We start from the raw sequence: 10682 nt of genomic DNA, 5'->3' as shown, positions 1-10682 counted from the left end.
CGATTTTTCTGTAAAGTTACATCATATTAGAAGCTTCTAGAAAGATTGCACTCTCTTTTTCATGCCCAACACATTTTGTGCGTAATTCACTGTCAGAAATCCAAGCGCTTTCGTCTTTATTCAGACATCGTCAAGGATGTCTGAATAAAGACGAAAGCGCTTGGATTTCTGACTATCATTTTCCTCCAGCTTCCATACGTAAAGGAAGATTCATTCAGACTTCGATCTTCATAGCATTTAGATCTCTCTCTCTCTCTCTCTCTCTCTCTCTCTCTCTCTCTCTCTCTCTCTCTCTCTCTCTCTCACACACCATACTTGACATTACATTAACGTAACTTACTGAATAGTCACTCGTGAATTTTAGCTTTGATATTTCTTAAGAGTTATTTAGTATTATTAAGTGCTTTTTGTGGAATCTAAACAAACATTGTACAAGTGTGTAACGGCACCTTTTCTTTTTTGAACTATTGTGAATTGGTGAGATTTTTAGGGCTAAGCTGCAGCAGAAAGAGAATTGGCACTAAGGTAATGTGATATATTTTTATTAGTTGCAACTAATAGTTTCAGTGGTTTCATGAAACAAGTTTAAATTTTTACACATTGCAAATTTTTGTACTTTGCGTTTGTTTCATTTGAAGTGATTTTTTGTGCATTTATCCATTTTCCTTACTGAAGTGATTTTTTTGTGCATTTATCAATTTTCTTATTGACGTCTGTTTTATTTTTAATGTTCTGTGTGATTAGTGCTTTTTACAATTTTGGTATTTTCCAAATTTTTGTTTTTTCACTTGCATTCACAATTTGACTGTTTTAATTGTTTTCATTAATTAATTGTTACACATTTAATTGAATTTAGCACTTGTGAATTAATTGCATTTGCTTAGAATTCTTTTCAAGTTTTATTGTTGTTTAGCACTTGTGAATTAATTTCTAATTTTCAATTATTACCTACCACTTTTGAATTTCGATTGAATTAATTTTCTTGAATTTTGTGATAAATTATTTTTGATTTAATTTTACCCAATTAATTCATGCATTAATTAAACTTTGCTTTGTTTTCAAGTAACAGTACATTTCCCTGATATTGTGAATTTCACTTATAAATTTTGGGTTTAATAATAACATGTAATTGAGCTGTTTTCCTTCAATTTACTTGAAGTGAGTTTGAAATCAGGGAAATACTTAGACTATTAAAGTTGTTGATGGAGTGATGCCCTTTAATTAATTTAATTACTTACAAGATTACCTCAATCCTGTTTTGATGAACTTAGTCTGATTTTCTGCAATACTGGTAAGTTGTTTAAGGGATCACTGTTACCTTTAGAGTATTCAGTCGTATTTTACTTGTGATGAAGTTTCAGGTCCCTACTGGCTGTTGTGAGGTATTCATTTAATGATTGGTAAGTGTAGTAACCAGATACTTGGCACTTCGTCACAATATATATATATATATATATATATATATATATATATATATATATATATATATATATATATATATATATATATATATATATATATATATATATATATATGTGTATATCTATATATGTAATATACACACACACATATATATATTATATATATATATATATATATATATATATATATATATACTATATGTTATTGATTGTATTATCGAGAGAGAGAGAGAGAGAGAGAGAGAGAGAGAGAGTTTTCTGGATCGTATGGTTATGTCGTTCCATATTTATGCATAGTTCAGAAATACGTTTAATATAGCCGTGCAAATTTTACTTTTGTCTCAAAAAAATAATAATTAATAATAATAATAATAATAATAAAATAATAATAATAATAATTAATAAATAATAATTAATAATAATTAATTAATAATAATAATAATTTAAATAATTAATAATTAATATAATCATAATAATAATAATGAATAAATAATAATAAGTATTAAATTAATTATTATTATTATTATTATTATTATATTATTATTATTGATTATTATTATTATCATCATCATCAACAGACAGATTTGTGTAACTTGAAGGGCCCATAAAAACACTGATAACCCAACCACACTTTATATTTCGACTTACAATACATCGTGATCACTGGTAAAGCTGGAGGACTGTTCATAAGCGACAAGAGTATTCACATATATGGAATAGGTGTGATTGGAAATGACGGTTGTCATGTGATCAACACTACTTAATAATTGATTTTAATTAAATATTCCGAGAAAACCGATTTCCAGCGTCCTTCGTTTTGTGCAGAAGGCACCTTCGGATAAACATCTCGACTTCACCAGTTTATGGAACAGACACTGTCCCTCAAAGGTTATACTATATGTCAATCCCCCAAGCTCTCTGACACACATCTTACGCTTATGCTCCATTCATCTTTGTGGGAGGGGACTACCGGTCTTCCCGAAGTAATTTTCATTATAATTATTTACACTGAATTTCATAAACATAAGCACCTTTTTGAAAAGAAAAAAAAAAACAATTTTGGTTTCGAAAGTTAAGTTTTATCTTATCGTTAAAACCTTTTTATTTCTTATATATGTGGGGAATTTATACTGTGCAGGTATTTATGTACGAATGTATGCATGTACTTGTGTGCGTAGAAATATACATACACAATAAACACAGAAACATATATATATATATATATATATATATATATATATATATATGTGTGTGTGTGTGTGTGTGTGTGTGTGTGTGTGTGTGTGTATCTCACACCCACATATATGTATATATAGTCCCTAACTTTATATATGCCCTTTCTATATTCAATGGTAAAATGTCAGCAGTAAACTGCAATTCACCCATGATAAACCAAAATTTTAAAATAAAATGCAGCGGTAACACAAGCCCACACGATCATGATACCGGAGTCCCCTTTCAACCTCGAGGAAGAGGGTTCCAGATCCATAGACAGTTATCTTATCCCTCGACGCAAAATTAAACAAAGCTATTTCGAGAGTTCCTCTGACACAAAGCTTCCAAAGGCTGGGAAACAGTGTCAATTTATACCTGGCTCTTCTCCAACTCCTCCCCCCTTTCCTCCAGCATAGACCCTTGTCACCTCCTCAACTCGGGATGTGTCTTCAGTTACAAGGTCGAGGTGATGAATGCGCAGGGTTTAGTTACGAGTAACTCAAAAAGAAAAATAGAGTACTTAGAAGAACTAACCCAAATTGAAAAGAAAATAGATATAATGAATATAAGTGAAACCTGGTATTCCCAAGAGACTGGGAATGATGATCAAATAAAAGGGTTCCAAACTTATAGATCAGATAGAAAAAATAGGAATCAAGGGGGAACCGCAATATATGGGAAAGACAAAAAACAAGGAAAAATATATGAGAAATATAGTAACTCAGAATGTGAACTAATAGCGGTAGAATTTGAATCTGAAAAATTAATGAACATAGTAATATATAGACCTCCTAATACTAAAGAGTTTGACTTAATAATTGAAAAATTGGATGATATATGTAGAAATCACAAGGACTGGACTATTCTCCTATCTGGTGACTTCAACTTTCCTTTCGTAGAATGGAAAGAACGAATAGGAGATTGTGGATGTACTTATACATATAAAAAAGAGAGTAATAGTAGTGCAGAAGATAAGAGGCAATTCGAAAAGCTATTAGATATGCTACTAGAATACAACATTCAACAAATAAATCACCTGCCAACAAGAAAGGAAAATACTTTGGACCTAGTATTTGTGAACGAGGTGAATTATGTTAAAGAAATAATAGTTTATAATGCGAGTATTTCAGACCATAATGTCATAGAATTAACAGTTTCATTCCAAAGCAAGTGAAAACAGAGATAAGCAAGAAATGAAAAAGTGGGAAGGATATGGAAAATACAACTTCTACAGTAAAAATATAAAATGGTCAGAAATAAATGAAGAATTAAACAAAGATTGGGATAACATTTTCGTAAGCGATGACATAAGAGTAAATACGGAGATATTATATAAAATATTAGAGAAAATAGTGGATAAATATATACCGAAGAAGAAAAGTAAACATCATTCATGCATACCAAGAGACAGAAGGATCTTGTTCCAGAAAATCAGAAAGTGGAAAAAAGGTCTTGCAAAAGAAAAAAATGCATGGAAAGTTATAGAACTAAAAAGTAAGATAGAAAAGCAGAACAAAAGATTATACAATCAAAAGAAAATGAAAAACGGGACTTGGAAGAAAAAACCCTATTAAATATCAAGCAAAACCCCAAACTATTATACTCATATGCGAAGAAGATGAATAAAAGAAGAATAGAAATAGGCCCTCTGAGAATAGATAATGAAGATAATGATATAGAAGTAAGGGACGAAAATAGTGAATATTTAGCTGACATAGAAATTAATGAAGCTGATATTGTGCAGGCAATTAATGAAATTAAAAATGGAGCTGCTGCAGGGCCTGATGGAATCCCTGCTATTTTGTTAAAGAAAGTAGTTCATTCTATCGCAGAGCCACTTGCAACTATTATTAAGACAAAGTGTAGATACAGGCAAGATTTATGATGAAGCACCAAATTAAGCATATATCACCAATACTTTCAAAAGTGGATCAAGACTTGAGGCAAGTAATTATAGGCCTGTGAGTCTAACATCACATATTATGAAAGTGTATGAAAGGGTAATGAAGAAAAATATTATGAAACATTTAATAAAAAATAATTTGTTTAATATAGGACAAACATGGTTCGTACCCGGAAAAAGTACACAAACCCAACTGTTAGTCCACCGTGAGAACATATTCAAAAATATGAAAAGCGGAAATGAAACAGATGTGGTATATCTAGACTTTGCAAAGCTTTTGACAAAGTAGACCATAATATATTAGCAAAGAAAATTAGAAAACACAATATCGTAGATAAAATAGGAAGATGGTTAAAAGAATTTTTACACAACAGAAAACATAGTTATTGCAAACGATGAGAAATCGGATGAAACCAAGGTAATATCCGGTGTGCCACAAGGTACGGTGTTAGCTGCAATACTGTTTGTTATTATGATTGAAGACATAGACAGTAATGTTAAGGATTCTGGTAGTGAGTAGTTTCGCTGATGACACAAGAATAAGTAGAGAAATTAACTTGTGATGAAGATAGGAACGCTCTACAAAGAGACCTTAACAAAGTATATGATTGGGCAGAGGAAAATAGGATGGTATTTAACTCTGATAAATTTGAATCATAAATTATGGAGACAGAGAAGGAAAGCTATATGCATATAGGGGACCTAATAATGAGACAATCACAAATAAGGAAGCAGTTAAAGACCTTGGTGTGATGATGAATAGGAACATGTTGCAATGATCAAATAGCAATTCTTTTGGCAAAATGTAAAGCAAAAAAAAAATGGAATGTTGTTACGGCACTTCAAAACAGAAAAAAGCTGAACACATGATTATGCTTTATAAAACATATGTTCGTAGTCCACTTGAATATTGCAATATGATATGGTACCACACTATCAAAAGGATATTGCACAAATAGAGAGTGTACAAAGGTCCTTTACAGCTAGAATAGAAGAAGTTAAGGACCTTGACTACTGGGAAAGACTACAATCATTAAAATTATATAGTCTAGAAAGGAGAAGAGAACGCTACATGATAATTCAGGCATGGAAACAGATAGAAGGAATAACAGAAAATATCATGGAACTAAAAATATCAGAAAGAGCAAGCAGAGGTAGATTAATAGTGCCCAAAACAATACCAGGAAAAATAAGGAAAGCACACAGGACATTAATCCACTACACACCAGCATCGATAATGCAGCGTCTATTCAATGCGTTGCCAGCTCATCTGAGGAATATATCAGGAGTGAGCGTAGATGTGTTTAAGAATAAGCTCGACAAATATCTAAACTGCATCCCAGACCATCCAAGATTGGAAGATGCAAAATATACCGGAAGATGTACTAGCAACTCTCTGGTAGACATTAGAGGTGCCTCACACTGAGGGACCTGGGGCAACCCGAACGAACTGTAAGGTCTGTAAGGTCTGTAAGGATCTATCATCCTTTGGTCAAATCTGCAACCCTCTCTCTCTCTCTCTCTCTCTCCTGTCGTTCCATTACTTCATAGAAAGAATAATGCACTTCCCCACGTTGACGAACACAGGTATTGTTTCAACGTTCAGGAGTTTCATTACCTCTTTTGACTGTCATCAATCTCTGGGTAAGTTTTAATTTTTCATAATGGCCCATATCTCGGTATTTTACTCCTTTCTGCCTCTATTTGTCCGCTGCGGTTGGTAATTCTACCTTCCTATCATGAACCAGCCATCCTCCTTCCTTCTTCCTGTTTGTCTCTGTTTTCTATAAAGTATTAGTCCCTTTATGCTGTACTTACATTTTTCAGTTAGCATTCAGTAAACTCTCCAGCTCTCTCCCAAGTACTCTCATTTACTGTTCCCATGAAATTATTTGTCGTGGTAACGCAATAAGAACCTACTTACCCTCAATTCACTGCTAAAGACAGTATCAAATAGACTATAAAATTATCTAGAATGTTTAACCAGTTCTTTCCACAACTAAATTTTTGAGATGACAGTTCTTCACTTTTCCTAGCATACCCGATTAAAAGTTACAAGTGCCGAGTATCGAATGAAAAGGACACACACTATTTCTTACAGTCAATTAAAGACAGTTTACTCCTATTACCGAGAAGACTCTCTCTCTCTCTCTCTCTTTCTCTCTCTCTCTCTCTCGCTCTCTCTCCTTATAAAAGAAAACCTGATGCTCGGTCGTTTCTTACACCACCAAATGCTATGTTACTAGACAATATCCCTTCATACGGGCATTGCAATCGAATCATAATCTTCAAATAAATATTCTTATATTCAATTCAAAGTCTCTCTCTCTCTCTCTCTCTCTCTCTCTCTCACTTAGATACTCTGTTTCTCTTTGTCTCCTTGTACAGTTATCTTCAATACTAATGAAAAAGGCTCTAAGTACAATATACGTTGTTATTCTCTCTCTCTCTCTCTCTCTCTTTGTGTTTAGGTCATACTAAATGTAAATAGTTTTCACTCTGATGAACATACGGATATAGATTTGACGTGCCCCCCCCCCCCCCCTGTTTTTACTTATGTTTCATTTATTTCGATACTTTTTTATTCATTTATAAAGCTTACATCATAATGAAATTTTTTTGTTGGTTCTCCCATAAAGCATCATTTTCCATCATCATTCTCTTCTTCCAGGACAAGAGGCGTCATTAAGACATCGCCAGCAGCAAGAGAAGAGAAAGAGAGAGAGAGAGAGATAGAGAGAGAAAGAGAGAGAGAGAGAGAGAAAGAGCGATTGGTGGAGAGAGAGAGACGAGAGAGAGAGAGAGAGAAAGAGAGAGAGAGAGAGAGAGGAGAGAGAGAGAGAAGAGAGGGAGAGGTGAAGGGGGACGGGGGACGGGGGGACGGGGGGACGGGGGGACGGGGGACGGGGGAGCAGATGTAATTATCCCTTTTCTGACAGCTGTTTCTTCCGGCGCCCGAGAACAATCATTCTTATTCGCTTAATAAATGTTATTGTGAGTAATTGCTGTTAATGTTTTGCCAGCATCTAGAATAATCACACGGAAAGGATATAATTATGTTTTAATATAATCATGTTTTGTGTGATGGGATTTCTTGCTTTAATTTTCAATAAATGCAATACTTGATATTTGGTAATTAGTTCATCATCATGTAATCACATTCCTACCTAGTTTAAAATCTATAATTACGCGCACATTCGTATTAACATTCATAATACACGCGATTGTAACTAATACTAAAACAGTTTTGAATCTAGAGTTTTATTCGTTTCATTTTCCCTATCAAAACAAAGAGTAATGCAATACAATAGCTCATGATCATCTTCTTCTAAAGCTGGATACCTATTATTATTATTATAAAAATTATTAAACAGATATAACCACCATCAGGAGAGAGAGAGAGAGAGAGAGAGAGAGAGAGAGAGAGAGAGAGAGAGAGAGAGAGAGAGAGAGAGATCCAGTTTCTACAACAATCTTGTGAGCTCTCACTATCCATATCACTTACTGGTGTAATATCAAAATAAACAAATAAGAAATATCCTACATGCAAATATTTACGAAAAGGGAATATGTACGCTGCTGAACATGATATACAGATTGAAACAAGGGAGAAGCACGAAAAACTAAAAAAATTGATTTACAGTACCTGGAATATATCGAATATCAACTACTCAGGGGATCACTGCATATGGAAAGAACGCATGAAAGATGATTTTTGAACTTGGCAAAAAAAGTAAAAGTGAAAGGCTGTGTACACAACTCTTCAGCGTAAGTACGTATTTTATGTAGATGGTTCACAGTCATTTCTTAATCCTCATGCATAGTATTTAAAGGCGTGTTTGCGATTCCTTCTTTGCTTCTGGCATGTCAGATATTTGCAAATCTCTCACCTTGTAAATGTATTTCTCATGTGTTGTATTAATTACACAAATCAATTATATTAGATTTTAAATCTGACTCTCTACAAGCCAACTGGGTTTGGGAGATGTGCTAGTGTCTGTAATGCGTTTTTACACCGGATTAGGGATTAATTCACTCTAGACATCTCGACTAACGTTACATAAGTAAGTTGTATCAATTGTTATGATTGCTAATGCTAACACAGTAACATGAAACTGAACAACAGCTCACAAGCACTAATATATAGAGTTGAGTAAGAAGCAATACTTGCTCATATTCCATTTATTATCTGTTCAGCTTCATAATTTTATATCAGAAACACCACTTTCCACTCGAACATATAAGTCCACTGTCTTTCCGGGATAAGAACAAAACCAAGATGATGATATGAAGATTTTGGCTTGATAAGCTATTTAGAAGACAGTTATTTGGCAGTGATAATCGGTAAGATGGGGATCTGAAATTCAATGCTTTCCAAGTTAAAAAATGGCATTATTGAAAAACAAAATGCTCGGCTTCATTTCAGTCTATATACCAGTGGTTCCAAACGTGGGGTGTAGGCACCACCAGGGGCTAATTTGATTTTTAAAGGTGGGGGGAATTTGAGAATGTTAAAACAAAGTTAATTCCCTTTCAGGCTTCCTCCACGTGAATATATTAGAATTATATATCAGCACAGGGGGCATCAAAATTTTTTTAGATGATTAGGTGGGGCATGGCCGAAAAAAGGTTGGGAACCACTAGTGTATCCACTCGCAAACATTGCACCATTTCCTCTTTCAACATTTACACCTAGTGAGTTGCAACTGTCCAAACACTATATGCTCCTAAATAATGAACAATGTTCAGAGAACGAAAATAGAATAAGGAAGTTCTGAAATTTTCTTTTTATAAAAACACTTTTATGATTGCCTCATATCAAGGGAAAATCATAAAAAAAAAACAATAAGATTGAAGCCAAAAAGCCCCAAAATATACACCAGCGTTTCAAAACCATCAAAACAAAATTCCCGGCCATTTACTTTAGCGATCTACTTTTCATGGTCCATTATCTAATGCAGACGTGAAGTCTAATGCAAATTTAAACGTGACTAATCTTCCCCTTTTGGTTGGCACTAAGTCAATATTTTCATGGCCCTCTTTCCCCCCTCTCTTTTTCTCTCCCATTAAGAAGGGCGAGTGTGTGCTTGGGGGGGGGGGGGGGGGGGGAGTGTGGAAGGAGAGCTTAATCCAACCCTCTATTAAACTTCAAAGACATTTTCAGGTTCGAAATTCATTCGCATTAGCATAATACCTAATGTCCCAGTTACCCGGCCATCCATCCATTAGGCCCTAACACGAGTTTTAATCGCCATCGCTTCGCTTTTAGGGTTCCATTATGGTAGGGGAAGAAACGAGGGGGGGGAGGGGGAAAGAGAGTTTCCAAGGGTTTAGAATAAATCAAAAATTTCCAAGATATGAAAACTTTGAAAGGGAAATGAGAGAAAAGAGAGATAGAAAGAAGTGGAGGATTCTCCGAGGACCTGAGACAGTTTTCAAATATCTGAAGCAAGCTTACTTTAAGCAAGAAATAGTTTCATACGATGCCAGCTAGAAATACATTTATATCTCAAACAACTCGGCAAAGTCAGAAGCCTTTGCTTTTGTAATTGTTCCCTGAAAGTTAAAATTCCGCAGCAAGATACTGAACAGCACAACAATGCCCACAGACACAAACTTGTAAATGTTCTCAGGTGGACACAGGACTGGGTATCGAAGCTCTATATAAACCGGTGGGCATGTGACCTTGATAAATTTGCATGAATGAAAGCCAAAACGTTGAAATAAAATGTAAAAAATAATATCAAAATATAATAATATAATTTTACCTTCACGACCTTAACATTCATCGGCGGCAATGAAAACAGTGTCTCTTCCAGAATCATCACTTTACAGGTAGTACTGTGGCCAAAGTTCTGCTTAGAAAAAGGAGAGCCTCCTCCTCCTTCCCCCAGGCAGGCCAGATTGATGTACTTGCCAATATTGGCAATTCTTAATACATTTTACACAGTGACTATTCCTTTAACACTACCCCCAAGCTTTAGAATTCTCTCCCTCCTCTATATTTCCTATAACTTCGCATCTCTTCATCTCTCAAGAGTAAAATCCAACTCTGTTTTTTACATTCCTTTGTTTTCGAAGCTCACAGATGAGCGTTTTCGATTGTTACATCATTCATTTCATGGAATTTATAAAAAGAACAC

The sequence above is a fragment of the Macrobrachium nipponense genome, chromosome 28 (assembly GCF_015104395.2).
Source record: "Macrobrachium nipponense isolate FS-2020 chromosome 28, ASM1510439v2, whole genome shotgun sequence".
Taxonomy (NCBI): domain Eukaryota; kingdom Metazoa; phylum Arthropoda; class Malacostraca; order Decapoda; family Palaemonidae; genus Macrobrachium; species Macrobrachium nipponense.
The sequence above is the reverse complement of the archived record's forward strand: the minus strand, read 5'-3'. Positions refer to the sequence as shown.